The 15,188-nt window shown below is 48.6% G+C and overlaps 1 long non-coding RNA gene across 1 annotated transcript; it reads left to right on the top strand.

Moving 5' to 3' along the window:
• Window positions 1–12,510: 12,510 nt before the first annotated feature.
• LOC136533331 (uncharacterized) lies at window positions 12,511–14,233 on the top strand. The gene is made up of 3 exons (XR_010778441.1): window positions 12,511–12,571; window positions 12,760–12,912; window positions 13,979–14,233. It is a non-coding gene; the product is annotated as an uncharacterized lncRNA (long non-coding RNA).
• The last annotated feature ends 955 nt before the right edge of the window (window positions 14,234–15,188 follow it).

Raw genomic sequence — 15,188 nt, 5'->3', positions numbered from 1 at the left:
ATGACTGAAGGTTGAAGTGAGCCGACCGGACGCCTAACGTCTGAAGGACAACAACAACGACATTCTCTCCGAACGCTTGGAACAACTATGTCGTTTTTCTTAACCTAAGTTTCAGTCTTACCATTGTTTACTTAGTGTATGCTCCTATAAAAGCACCCCGACCCGAACACTTTTTGGCCTAGGGCGCTCGGGGGCTCCACTAGGGGACACTACTACCTCTCTGTTTTGTTTACTATCATATGGTGAAATTCCTTCCTACCCGATCAAAAGGGGAGTTCGTTCCTTTAATTTGCCTTACGTAGCTTTGCTCTAAAACATCCCGACCGATCGCACCCCGCCTTTTCCTACGGTTACGAGCAGCTGAGCCTTACGGGCCACGCCCCGGGCTCCCAAGGTTGCAGCCTATGGGGCAAACGGGCAGGTACGAGAAAAAAAGAATAAAAACAAAATTATGCTAAGGGAAAACTATGGAACAAAAGGGAACAAGCTTTCCCGAACGGAGTGACTCCATCACAGAAAACAAAACCAATTGTAGTCATTAAGCACACAGGAACATTTACATGGGGGCTCCCCCACGAACTTAAACTTTTTACGTCCTCTAAACTACTTATATTTTACAAGCTATTGGGCCGGCTCGGCGGCATATGCTGTCGGTGCGACCGGCGAAGGTGTGGGCTACTCACTCCCTGGCGGCACGACATTCCACTCGGTCAAAGCTAGGGCGATGTCCACCTCTGACCCAGGCTCCGAGCCATCCACAAGCTGGGCAATGTCCTCCCCACGCATGCTTCTGGCCATGTCTTCACGGCAGACGTCCATCACCCACTGAGCAGAGACTTGCTCTGTCACCGACCTTACGTGCAACAGCAAGCTCTCCCTGACCGATTTGATGTCCTTCGTGCTCAAGCCATCAGCATACCCACTGTAGATAGTAGCGAAGTCCAGGTTCGGATGATGTGTCGCCACCGAAGTCAACACCTCCGACGCTCCATAGAACAACCCGCTCGTGATAAGATCCCGGACCGCATCCGGGACCTCCGCCAGCTGGATGGCGGGAGCGCTAGTACTTGGCGCCGACCTGAAGACCTCTGAGACGACGAGCTAGGCAACGTTGCGGATCTAGTCAAGTTCCCCCTCGAGAGCACATCACTCTTCACGTGACTTGGCCAGCTCCTCTGCATTCTGACTGAAAGTCGCCTTGATTGTCTCTAGGTCCCGCTCCAGCGTCTTCACCCTTCCACCCAGCTCTGAAAGAAGGGCGACAAGCTCAGAAATAGGTTGAAGAAAAAACCAACACGACGAAAAATAGAAAAAGGTAAGTACCGACGCGGAAGTTCTCGAGGGTGGAGAATTCCTCTATCTACGGGGCCACCTGCTCGCGTAGCCGGGCGCTCGCCACCTCCGTCGCCATCACCCGACCCCAAAGCGCGAGCACTTCCCGGTCTGCCTCCGACCGGGCCTTCCGCTCTGACTCTAGGGCTTTCCGCTATGACTCCAGGGCTTTCCACGCCAACTCTAGGGCGTTCCGCTCCGACGCCAAGCGCTCCGCTCCAACTCAAGGGTCTCCACGACGATGTGCAGCACCCACGTCGGATTAAGGTGCTATAGCTCTAGACCCCACTCATTGAGGAGCCCGCATAGGAACCAGTGCGTGGGGTATCCTGACCTGTGCTCATGGAAGGTGAGAAAGGACACCACGTCGTCAGGCCGAGGTTGCGGGAACTCCTCCCTCCCGAGAGCCCTCCTGTGTGCCACCTCCTTCAGCGGCAGGAACCCCTTCGCGACGAAGGCCTTCAACACCGACTCCCTCATGGTGGATGACCTCTAGTCTGACATTTTGCTCCGAGATCGCAAAAGGATTTGTGAGTTTCTTTTTTCTCCCTCGCTCTCTCCCCTTTCTTTCCTAGAAACCATCGTGGCTCTCAAGAACACTCTCAGCGAGAAGGAAGAGAAAAGGACGCGGCAGATGAGGAATAGGCAAAAGAACAGAGCAAAAACCTTCTCCCTCCTCCTACTTGAGGAAAAGGGTACAATAGTTAGGGGAGGGCGCGCCAATCGGGAAAGGCAAAATGGCGGAATAAAAAAACCCTCTCTCTTTCCCATTTAATGCAGATGAGACGCGCGCTGACCGATGAGACATGCCCTGTCCAATGGAACGGCTCTTGATCAGACAGGACAAGGCCTAGGAATGGCCCCACCACTACCGCACGCCAGCCACTACCGCACGCCGGGCACGAGAACCAAAGCGCCACCGCACGTAGGCGGCCCTCCGCTTCCCCAGGCGGAACTTGGAAGAACCCAAAATAGGATCTCCACCGGGAGAGACCATCGGCTTTCTAAGTCGATCGAACGGTTTAGAAAAACACACCGAGAGACAGGTAGGGAGAGAAGGGACGCCCCATGTAGACCATGCTGACTCCGTCACGAACGACGAGCGCGGGTGCCAGTCGGACATTTTCGACTAGAGCTCTTCAAACCCCATCACTTGGGTCGTCAAGGTAACACTACCAAACCCCGTCTATTTCTTTATAATCATTTCATACATCCATACGCGCATTCATTCCATACGCCCGTGCCTCCTGAACGATTCAGGCCCTGAACCGCCCATGGGCATGAGAACTAACCATCACACGTGCAGCGAAATGCATCGCAACGCTCTGTGTTGTGTCACGAAGCGGTAGTTGCCTCATTCGACATGAGCAATAATAGAGCCAGGGGAGAAAAACGCAAATGAGCCCCATGCGGCCCTCGCCCAGTCTGGCAGACAGGGTCACTCAACCTTCTCGTTTGATCCTAAACCTCTTGCCAAGCCCACAGAATCTCCATCGAGGGGAGGCCATTAGGCCACCTGGGTCGGTCTCTGGAACGACCCAGGCATCTGCCGGGTTACAGGTAAAGGAGCAGTGGAATGTCACAAGAGGGCTATGCCAATCCCATCACGAATGATGGACCCGGATTCCACTCGATCATACCCATTAGCGAACTCATCGAGTGCATCACTTGAGCCCGAGCGATCGGGACAAGCGACAAAACTTAGCCCCTCCGGTTGTGAGGAACCGAGGACGGGGTAATGTACACAACTCACATCGACCCCTACTAAAGCCCAACAGGGCTCGGGGGCTCAAGACACAAAACGCCTGGGTCTGTGACCCTGAACTCGCCCCATACATCAACGCTCCGACTACACTCCAAACACCTAGGTCTATGACCCCGAACTCGCCCTATCCGGCTATGCTCCGACTGCGCTCCAAAACACCTTGGTCGGTGACCCCAAACTCACCCCATCTAGCTACGCTCCGACTGCGCTCCAAAAGACCCGGGTCTGCGAACCCGAACTCGCCCCATTCAAATCTACGAGCTCTGGCTCGCCCGATCCCAAACTAATCAAACTAACTACCTCACCCGATCCCACAACACGCATCGATGCCAGGATCTGCAAGCTCGCTCTCAACCGATCCCTAAAAAACTAAAGCACCTCGGCTACACAACGACGCCTTGGTTAAACAAAACTCCGTATCGACTGAAGAAAACACACACATGCCCGTTAACAAACACCCCCTAGACGGTTCTTCCCGAACCGCCCGGGGGCTCAGGGGCTACATCCGCAGGTGCGCTCGCGCGCACCCGTCGTCGAGGCAAAAATCCCCCAGACAATTCTGCCCGAATCGCCCTGGGGCTCGGGGGCTCCTGCTAGGTTCATAAGCCCGGGGTCTCTCGCGGACCAGCTTCCCAGCAAAGGCTCGGCCCAAGCAGATAGCGCGTAACTCATGGGCTGGCCCAAGTATCTAAAACAACAGGCCAGAAGGGCGGTCCAGTCACCAACCGGAAGGTCAGGCCGAGGAGGAACATCGTCCGCTTGTCGACTCCAGCCCACCTCTCCGACCATAACGCTCACTTCGGTCTCCAGCCGCCTCTAGACGGTCTCTCTGACTGGAAGGCCTGGCAAAGCACTACCTTCGACTATGACCCCACGTCTTCGACCGGGATATGCAAAGACCCTGCTCATTGCTCTTCTCCGACTGGCGCAACCAGAGCTGACTGGGACCAACCGACCGGGGACGCCCACCTAGAAGGGACTAGGGAACGAACGGAGAAAGCAAGGCAAGGCGCTCAAGTCAAACCATGATACACAGGACCGTACCCTGTCACCTACATGTAACAGCCCTAACACAAACAATATTGTAGGCGCCGACATTTTCCTCTACAGTATTGTGGGCGCCGTTAAAGTCCCATACGGTAAGGCCCCCCACATGCCTCTGGGCATCGACAATGTTGCGGGCGCCGGAATTTACCGTACCAAGTGAACATGGTGAAACTCCTCACATTCCTCTCGGCATCAACAGTATATGCAGGTGCCGACATCTACCATACCCAAAACAAGACGACGTAACCTCCCACATACAACCGACATCCAACAGTGTTGTGGGCACCTACCATCCTCTTGTACCCGCCGGCGTGGGCAACAAGACTTAGAAGCATACGAACTCTCTCCCTCTCACTTGTAGGGCCATCCCCTTCATCTATAAAAGGGGATGCGCTCTCTCCCAAGACACCCAAGTTTATTCAAGTTCATACAAGTCATTCCAGATTCATTAGATCAATCAAGTTCACTTGCTCACAACCATAGAACCGTCAGGTTCGGACCTCAAGCACACGCTTGAACACTTAGCTCATAGAGGAACTCCTGTCGCTCTCAGCCCTTCTGACCGGAGCTGACCGGACCTCTCGTGCACCCCATCTTTCTTCTTCTCATTTGTAACCCCACTACAAATTTTGAGCACCTAGGCTCGTGAATAAAGTCACAGACCGACTCAAACTGGACGTAGAGTATGTTGCCTGAACCACTATAAACCCTGTGTCATTGGGTGCTAGGCCACCTCCGACCACAACGTACGGCAAAACTACAAATATTTACTTGTTGGTCACTTTCTGCACCGACAGTTGGCGTCGTCCGTGGGGAACACGTTGTACGTTCAACACTTTTTATTCATCGGATGGCCCACTTTTTTGCCACCCTCGTCGTGGCGGGCTCTGCCGATTCGATTCACTTCAGCTCACTGGAGTTTCCCGTGCTCCCACCTGTTGGGATGCGGGTTCCACCCGTCTTCGAGCCATCCTAGGCCTTCCTCGTCGAAAGCCTGGACTTCATCATCGACCGGCTCGGTGTAGTACACTTCCGTGAGGAGGCACTCATTCTAGCACCCGTCAGAGGGGACCCCTGCATCGACTCCGGGACGCACGACTTTGAGGATATGGCATCCACGCTTCATTCCGAGCAAACTCTCTGCTCAAACCCCTCTGTTAGTAATATACATATTGTTATTTACTTACTATTATACATCTTCCGCCAATTACCTGGAGGGACCCCGTTGTCCATGACACGATCGCCATACCACCGGTTCGCCTACGGCCTCACGTCTCTCATAGACGCATACGCTCGGGGGCTCCGAAGGATGCTGACATCGCCCCCTCTCACATCCAAATTCGTGGGTAGGGCGAGCTACGCCCCTACCTATTTTCTCAATCTCATGGATGACGATGTTGAGAGTGACAGCTCCAGCATCGGCAACATGGCGCCAAGCCACCGTCCGTCCCGGGAGTGTGTTGTGGCGGACGCTCTGGGATAGCCACTGGCAGTAACGCAGTCCTTGCAGACTCACGCCCCTCCGGATCCTCATGTGGAGGCCCCTGAGCTCTCATGCAAGCATGGCGAGGAGCCACGACAACAGTGGCTGCACCAGCCACCGACTGCGCCAACGCGCTCGGCGCACCACACTGCGCCCCGTGCGCGTAGACCGATGAGCGGCGCCTGGGGTCACGCCCATCGGGTCCAGCACAACACCATGGATAGGGGGAACGATCCCCCACAGTTTGCTCGGGCCAATCAGAACATCGCCGCTATGGCAATGCTTCTGCGTGGCCTGTTCGAGCTGAATGACCCTCATGAATAGGCGATCCACCGGAACCTCCAGATACTAGTGGAGACTGCCGTCGTTCAACAATCGGAGAGCTCCGTATCGCGAAGCCGACTCACGGCCTTGCTCCCCACCAGGGGAATGGGGACGTAGCAGATGGGTCGTGCCACCCGATCACCACTACAACCGTCGAGCATGGCACATGAGGTTGCATTGGCTCCTCGTCTTGACTTGACGACCGCTCTGCACCGATCGCCTGTATATGCGCGGCTCGGACCGAACCGAGACACACGTAGCAGCGTCCAGAGTCTCAGCCCTGATAGCCTGGGACCATGAACCATTGTCCAACACCTCCAGCAAGCGCTGCTCCCACCACGCTCCAACGGAGGCCGGGTCAAAGGTAAGGCCAAGCGCCAGGATCAGGACGAGGGCCCCTCCACGTAGAGGGGAAAAAAGAACAGAAAGGATCACCACCGACTGGCCAACACCGCATTGGTCGCCATGTCTGATCACGTGGGCATGCAACCCTAGCAGGACCCTCTGGGCCATTTCCACGAGCTCATGGAGAGCCCATGCACCAATCACGACTACCCTGTCAAACACCTCTATAAGGACTGCCAGCTCCTCAAGCGCCTTCTACAGTAGGCCGGTAGGCCAAAGGACGAAAAAGGCAAAGAAGCAGCTAGCGAAAATGGGGCATAACAGGCAAGGATCCAAATGGCTGAAGGTTGAAGTGATCCGACTGGATGCCTTCCGACTAAAGGACAACAACGACGACATTCTCTCTGAACGCTTGGAACAGCTATGTCGTTTTTCTTCCCCTAAGTTTTAGTCTTACCATTGTTTACTTAGTGTATGCTCCTATAAAAGCACCCCGACCTGAACACTTTTTGGCCTAGGGCGCTCGGGGGCTCCACTAGGGGACACTACTACCTCTCTGTTTTGTTTACTATCATATGGTGAAATTCCTTCCTACCCGATAAAAAGGGGAGTTCGTTCCTTTAATCATCCGCAAACAGACGGACAGACTAAAAGAGTAAATCAAATTCTTGAAGATATGTTGAGAGCATGTGTTCTTTCTTTTGGTGCTAAATGGGATGAATGCCTTCCCTTAGCTGAATTCTCATATAACAACAGCCATCAAGAGAGCATTAAAATGGCACCGTTCGAAGCACTGTATGGCCGTAGGTGCCAAACACCTTTAAATTGGTCAGAAGCTGGAGAACGTTGGTTCTTTGGACCGGATGTGGTCAAGGAAGCTGAAGAGAAAGTTAAACTCATACAAGCCAATATGAAGGTAGCTCAATCCAGACAGAAAAGCTATGCTGATAAGAGGAGACGACCGCTAGAATTCAAAGTGGGAGATTATGTCTACCTCAAGGTATCACCGATGAAAGGAGTTCATCGTTTTGGGATTCGGGGAAAGTTGGCGCCCCGTTATGTCGGTCCTTTTTAGATCCAACAACGATGTGGACCAGTCGCCTATCGCGTCAAACTACCAGATCACATGTCAGCGGTGCATGATATCTTTCATGTATCTCAGTTAAAGAAGTGTCTTCAAGTACCTGACCAAGAAATCGACTTTGGTAATGTAGAACTAGAACCTGATTTGACTTATGCCGAGTACCCCATTAGAGTCTTAGATCAGAAAGATCGAGTCACTCGTAGACGTACAATCAAGTTCTACAAAGTACAATGGAATCAACACACGGAAGATGAAGCTACTTGGGAGTCTGAGGATTACTTAGAAGAGAACTTTCCTGACTTCTTCGCTTCTATCTAATTGCAATACCTTGTCTATATTGTAACTTGTCTTGTTATTAACAGAATGGAAAACCCCCTCGCTAGCCTTTTGAATAAAGTTGTAATGTGTTAGCTTGACACATTTCCTTTTCCATTACTTAGCCTTAAGTTTTAAATCTCGGGACGAGATTTCTTTAAGGGGGAAGGGTTGTAACACCTCTGGTGTTTGACCTAATACTAAAATTTGACATGTCATCATGTGCATTGCAAAGCATTCATATAGTATAAAGTTTTGAATGCATTCACTAAATAAGGTTTATTTCATAATGTTGTTATTTCATGTGATGTGTTTCAAAAACCCTAAATACAGATCATGACCACAGGGGTTAAATTTCATGTGATCATGTGAGGTCATATGTCCTTTGACTCAAATAACCCTAATGGGCCATGTTACTGGTCAAAAATCAAAATCTAAGTAAAAGGAAGACAAATCAAATTTGAATTCACATTCAAATTATAAAAGTCCTTTTTGCCCCTTTTAACTAATTCAAAATCCATGAGGAATTTGGGGTTGAGGCAAAAAGCAAAGTTGGAGATTATTTTATAAGGATCAACTTTGGTATTCAAAGTTTTTCAAGTTTACATACAAAATTTGGAGTAATTTTGAAATGATTCAAATCTTTAAATGTACCCCAAATGTGAAATTCAAAATGGAGGTAGAATTTGAAAATGTTTCTTAAATCAAAGTTGTAGTACTTGAAAAGTTGAGCAACTTTCATTTTTGGAGATTTTCAACTTCTTTAGAAAATTTGAGAGTAATTTGAGAAATGGACGCAATGGCAGTTTTGTAAATTTTTCAAAAAAATCGACCTACACCTCACTGCTTGCCGCCGGCGCCACGCGGAGTTCACCGCCGATCGGTTTTCACCGCTTTCACGCGCTGTGACACGCCCAAACCTCCATGGCAAGTTCGCCCGTGTGTTGTCAACACCGCACGCCCTCCTTCTTGCTATAAATAGGAGCACGCCGTCGTCAATTCGGAGTTTTCCGTCGACTGCTCGCCGCCGGTGTCCTGCCCGCACTCGCGTAATTCGTCGCCGTCGTAGCGTCCTGAGTCAGTAGCGTCCGCCAGTAGCTCCGCCTCGTCTTCCTGCTCATCCCAAGCCTGATCGTGTCGCTCCTGGAAGTCCAGTGCCGCCGCACGACGTCGTCTTCCCCGAGTCCGGCCGGAGCTCCGCCATCTTCGGTCTCACGTGGTCCCGACGATTCGGTGCATCTCCGCCTTCAACAAGCCCACAGACGTGATCGTGGTGAGACACTGAACGCGATGCTTGCTCTTATTTAGACTCTACTGCACCGTAGCTATAGCTACGTCGATCGCCGTCGTGTCCAAGCCGCCATGGCCGACGTGGACCTCCCTCCGGTGCGCCTGCTGCCGTTCTGTGGTTGAAAATGAGTTCGTAGGATAGAGTAGATCACTTTGGTGCTATCGGTTTCGCCAGAACATCACCAACGGCGCATTTTGCGGCCGGCCGGTGAGGGCAGCGCCGCCGTGATTTCGTTGTGTCGCTGACAGCGGGCCCAGGCTGTCAGTGAAGCTGAGGAAGAAGAACAGTGAGCTTTGGTTATTTTCTGATTTTGAATAGTGCAGCAATTTTGCAATTTTGTAGGAATTTATTTACACATCCAAAAATTCTGAAAATTTTTGTGTAGCTTCTGTACATGTTCTAGTATGATTTAAAAATTTGAAATTTGAAATTTGGATAAATTTTGAATGTTCAAATATTCAGTCCATTAATTGAAAAATGCAATTTCCATGATTTTTGTAGGTCACTGTATAATTCCAAAAATTATGAAATTTGTTTTGGTACACTAATTTGTCATAAGAAAGCTTACATAAAATTTTCAGGTCAATTGGAACAAGTTTATTTTTGGGCTTAATTCCAAATTAATTCAAAAATAGATAAAAGCAAACCCTAAGTGTTTGATTAGTGTTGGATCTTGTTTTGGTCATGTTTTGTGACTAGTAGGGTTCCAAGATCCATTAGGTCAAGTCACATGTGTTGTAACACCCTAGGTGTTTGGCTTCCACTAATTGCATTTCATTTCATAAGCATGTGTATCATCTATGTCATCATTTCCATTGTCACTGAAACATACACATGCAACATTCGCACATTCTGTTTGTTTCGTATTGGAGTGCTTATGAATGATAGTAGTGCAACATATGAATGCAACATAAATTTCTCATACCTTGAAACATGGCAACATGGTAGAATTATGACAAGTGTAGAATAACAACCAAGCCATGAAACATATGAAACATTTCATTGCAACATATGATTGAATTGTTTGTTTTAATTGTTTTATTCCATGTGATCATTAGAAGTGGTATAACAAGTTTGTAAAGTGGTTGATTATGGTCTAATACACCTTAACTACACTTAGGTTACTTGTTGGGACATTGTTCATGTAGAGCAAAATGACCAAAATGCCCTCAAGTGAAAGTTTGACTAGAATTGACCCTAGAAGTCTCACTGTTTGACTGTTTAAAAAGAGTAACTTAGAGTCTATGCATGTTGGAGCAACCTAAAGCAAACTTGTAGCTAATTTGGTAAGGGACAAAAGTTGTTTTGTGGTCAACTCATGAAAATGCTTAGAACATGCTCAAACTTGGCCCACATGTCAGAAGTACATGCTGATTCATACTCAGCAAATTTTTCTAAGTCCTAACGTGCAGTACAGTTTCGTGTACCCATGTTTGGAGCCGTGTATCTCCCTAACCGGGCCACACCAGCTTGAGCGTTAGTGGAAAGAGTTGTAGTTCATGGATAGATGAACAACTTTGTTAACTACGTTCTAGCCTAGATCACTACAGATCAGGAAATAATCCTTGTCAAAGTATCGCTGTCAGGCTTAGAAGGGAACACTGAATCGCGTTTGTTTCAGAAAACGGTCAGTCGCCGTGGCCGACCGGGTTCAGAAAGCGCCGGACGCGTGTGCGCCGCGCGTCGACGGCCGGCTGACCGCGCTGGCCACGCGCCGTGCGCCTCCTGGCGTCGCAGCCAGGCCTTGAAGCCACTCGCGCCTGCCGAACGCACTCGCCTCCCCATTTCTCTCCTCCCCCAGCACGCAGCGACGCGCGAGCTCGGCCGTCCGCCATTGCCGACCAAGCATCGCCACTGCCGTACGAGCAAACCACCGCGAAAACGCGTTGCCCCGTCCGCCTGCAGCCTCGCCGTGACCTCCTCCACCTCCTCCACCTTTGAGCCGGGTCGGTTGAGCCTCGGTAAGAGCGCATTGCCGTTTTTCCCCCACCGCGGCCATGGCGGGAGCTCGCCGGAGTTGGCGCTCCACGCGGCCAGCTGCCCTCGCGCCGCTCCCATTCCTTCCTCGGCCACGCGCTAGGTCATAGGAGCACCACTGATGCTTGTGGGGTCATCGATAGGGGCTGTGTCGTCGTCGAGTCACCGGAGCCGGCCGTGCCGTGACCGTGCGCCGCCGTGTCAGTCGCCGACCCCTCTAGCCACCACCATAGCACCGATTGAGGTCACCAATAGATGCACATGTTCATGGCGAACGTCGTCGAGTAGATGGTTTCGCCGGAAGAGCCACCGGTGGCGAAATACGCCGTCGCCGTCCTCCGCTCCCCTGCCTGTCTCGCTGTCACGCGGGACCCGGCTGTCAGCCGTCGCGGCTGAGGCGGGAGTCCAGCTCGGGCCGCGCCGTGTCTTGGGCCGCGACTGTGCGCTCGCGGGCCGCCGTTGCGTGGGCTGGCCCAGCTGTGGCTGAGTGTTTTTCCGATTTTGTTTTATTTATTTATTTCACAGATTGATGTACATCTTGAAAAATATGTAGCTCCTAGTATATAGATCCAAATGCTATGGTTCTAATTTTGTTGAGTTCCTGGTCATGTCTAGTATTTAACAAAAATATTATATGAGCACATGTTTCAGAAATTTTTGATGAATTAAATAGGAGTTTGAAATGTGTTTTTAGAAGCATGCAAACTTGTTTGAATTTTATCTTGAGTTTCTGTGGTCCAAAAATTATGAAATTTTGTGGGTCCTCTATTTTGGTTTATTAGAAGCTCTGGTAAAAATTTCAGAGCTAGTGCATGTGTAGTTTTTAAGTTATAGAATTTCCTTTTATTAATAGGTGGATCTTGTGTGAATTTTCATAATTTTTCTATAGATCCAGTGAAGGTGAAATTTTATGGGTGCTATTCTTATGCTAGAAGGATGCTAGGAAAAATGGGAAATCTGTTGCTTGACACTTTTCATTAGGATTTCTTAATTATGCCATTTTAAGCTAGTATGCCTTATCATTTTTGTGTAGACTGTTATACTTACTCAATGGCTTTGAAATTTTTATGGTAGTCTATGTGAAGCATGAGATAGCTACTGTAATTTTTGTAGATTTTTCTGAACAGTTGTACCATATCTTGCTTAAATCACCTAATTAACTAAATAAATTGGAAAAGGATAGTAAATAATTTATTTAGAAGTTAGCACTATACTTTCTGATGTTTCTTAGGTATGAAAAACAAGTTGGTAAACTTGGTTTGGTCAAATTAGGCTTTTGCACAATCATTAAATAATTAAGTTAGTAACCCTGTCATTGCGGGACAGATTCTAGGTCTACTGGAATTGGAGTTGGTCAACTTCAGAATCATGCTTGGATGTTTACAAATTAATTGTAGGGAATTTCATAAGCTTTCCAGAATGTCCTCTTGCAAGTCATTTGGAGTTATAGAACTCTGGTTACGATAGAATTAAGTTACTACTTGTTGCATATGAAGCTTTAACTGTTATTTTAAGTATGTCTTTACTATTCTAAGTTCATGGTACTGTTCCTAGGTGTTAGGCCCTTAACTGAAGATGAGCATCTTTATCTTAGGTTATGCAAGTTAGGTAAGTTAATCTTGTTCTTTCAGTTAAGTTAGAAATATGCTTAAAGTGATTTGAATAGGGCTAGTCTTACTCGGTAAACGAGTGTCCAGTAATGCTTTCGTAAACACTTACTACGATTCATTCATTATGAGCATCATGTCATTCCTTATGCATCCATAATATTTATCTTGTGCATCGGCATGCAATAGGTGTACCGGAAGGAGTGACCCTGCTGGAATTCGAGGAACTGAACGAGCAGCAGCAGCCGACACCGGAAGTTCAGGAGGAGCAGCCTTCAGGAGAAGTGCCAGACGAGGTCGCCGTTGAGTGCCCTGACCACCGTCCTTGCAACTTTGTGAAAGGCAAGCCCCGGAGCATATTAAGCCTCCTATTTTCCGAACTGCAGTTACAGTATTATTATTACATATATTGTTGCATTAAGTTTAGGTGTTGGATGCAAACACTTGCTGCATTGGTTACCATTCCTTGTCCAGATATTGTTACCCTGAATCCTATATAGCTCAGGCTCGAGTAGTGCTTAGCCCTGCTTAAACGCGGTAGAAGTCGGGTGATTTCCTGTCACCTGCGAGATATAGGATGATACATGTGGCACGGTTGGCTATATTTGCTATCGTGGAAAAGAACCAATCTTAATTTGAATTGAAGACCGGATGGAGGCTTGCCGGTTTGCAGTGACTCCGTCTGTGTCGATTAAGGACTGGATCTTGGAGCCTTTCCTGTTCATGTTGAACGCATGCCTCTCTCTTAGTTGGCCGGGTCTGGAGACCGACCACGAAGCCGAGTAGCTCACCTCAGGCCGGGAGTCGATAAGTATAAAGTGCGCCTCGGAAGGGAGCCGTAGGCGTGAGTCCAAGGGCAGGTGATTTAAAAGTCCTGGTCGTCCTGGCAGAAGGGTAATCCCTGAGAGTGCTGGCGCTGATCGAACCCGCGAATTTGGTTCCTGAGATGTTCCAAAGGTGACCCACGGCTACCCTTGCTAAGTATGCCAGGGTGAGAGTTAGGAATACCCCCTCAGCTGAGTTGTAATTCGATTCGAATCGCCGTCTCTCCCGGTTAGTGAGAACTTGACGGGCTTATCTCCAATGTAGATACACTTAATAACTTAATGGTTCGGAAATGATGATATGATGATGACAGCCTTATTATACCTGCTATGGTTAATATTGTTTGCTCCTAATAAGTGAGTGCTCTAGTACAGGTGCTAATCTAGCGGACAGGTAAATAATGATAAGCTTGATGCTAAGTTTAAATTGGTTACTATAATCTTAAGCTCTTTTATGCAACTGTGTCAAGCTAGCCCACCTGAAAAGCCTTGCATGATCCTTGGTGTCTTTTATTCTGATTTTTGTCGGGTAAGTCTAGCTGAGTACCTTCTCGTACTCAGGGTTTATTTCCCACCTGTTGCAGATGACCAGTTCTACTTTGGTTGCTGCAAGTACTGCCTTCTCCCTGCTGGGGATGAAGACTAGACCGTTGGGCACGGCCTCTACTAGTTCTCGTACCTGATAATGCTTTTGTGGGACATGACTCTGATCTTGGCAATGTATTTGAAAACTATGATGTTTCGTACTAAACTATGTTGCTTCCGCACACTCAAACTTGGTTTGTAATATTTATTTGAACTCTGATGGATGTAATCCGAATGCTACTTATGAAATGTTGTAACGGATGATGTGTTGTGTTGAATCATTACGATCTTGGTTTGTATGTCGAGGGTTGGTTGAAATCCTTCGTGATTTCCGGACTACCGGGATTATGGGAGCTTAAGTACAGGAATTTGATCGCTTCGGTGATTGTTTTTGTACTTACGTTCTTATGATTTGGTCGGTTCTGTTACATATGTGGTTCTTAATAATAGTGTTGCAGGTTGGTTTTGTTGGCTTGCAACTGTACCGCGAAATCAAATCGTTTGCGGGTGTTTTTACATTTCATGTGCCGTGAAAGCATCATGTTTACATTATCATCAGGTTAAAGCATATGTTATCATTTCGTGTAGAACCCGAGAACGAAACGATTCTAGTTGAGCAAGTTCTGGAAGAATCCCCGGTTGTCACGGGATTTGATAATTGTGGTACTGACCCGGAACCTGAGATCGTCAACGAAGGCAAGCCCCGGTTTATGCATTAAGCCATTACCTTGTTACTTTGAAAAGTTTATCACCTATGTTACTTATTGCATTAAGTTGATCAATTCAAATATTACCTACTTGATGCATTGCCTACCTTGTTACTTGTTTACCATCCTTGAAGCTGTTTTTATTTACAAAGGCGTAGAATGCTTAGTATGCTTTATGATAGGCTTTCAAAGCAAAAGTTTTGATACAATCAAAGATGGCATACTGGCCAAAGAAAGAGAGAAGGTAGAATGAACTAGAGACTAGTCGGGTAACTTATCTTGAATGTTGGGTAATGTTGCCGACTATGTCGCTTAAAGGCCACTCATTGTGGATCTTCTGAACGAGACACTTTGTAGTACTGGTCACATACCCCGGTAAGCCAACTTCGGCTAATCCGATACTAAGACGAATGCCCGCGCACTGGGAGTGGAGAGATGGCGGGAGTAGCGTGTACCCTCGTGGCTGGAATGTGGCCGGATTTGAGGTGTGCTGTGCTCTCGG

The sequence above is a fragment of the Miscanthus floridulus genome, unplaced genomic scaffold (genome assembly GCF_019320115.1).
Source record: "Miscanthus floridulus cultivar M001 unplaced genomic scaffold, ASM1932011v1 fs_857_2_3, whole genome shotgun sequence".
In the NCBI taxonomy this organism is placed as follows: Eukaryota; Viridiplantae; Streptophyta; class Magnoliopsida; order Poales; family Poaceae; genus Miscanthus; species Miscanthus floridulus.
The sequence above is the reverse complement of the archived record's forward strand: the minus strand, read 5'-3'. Positions and strand labels throughout refer to the sequence as shown.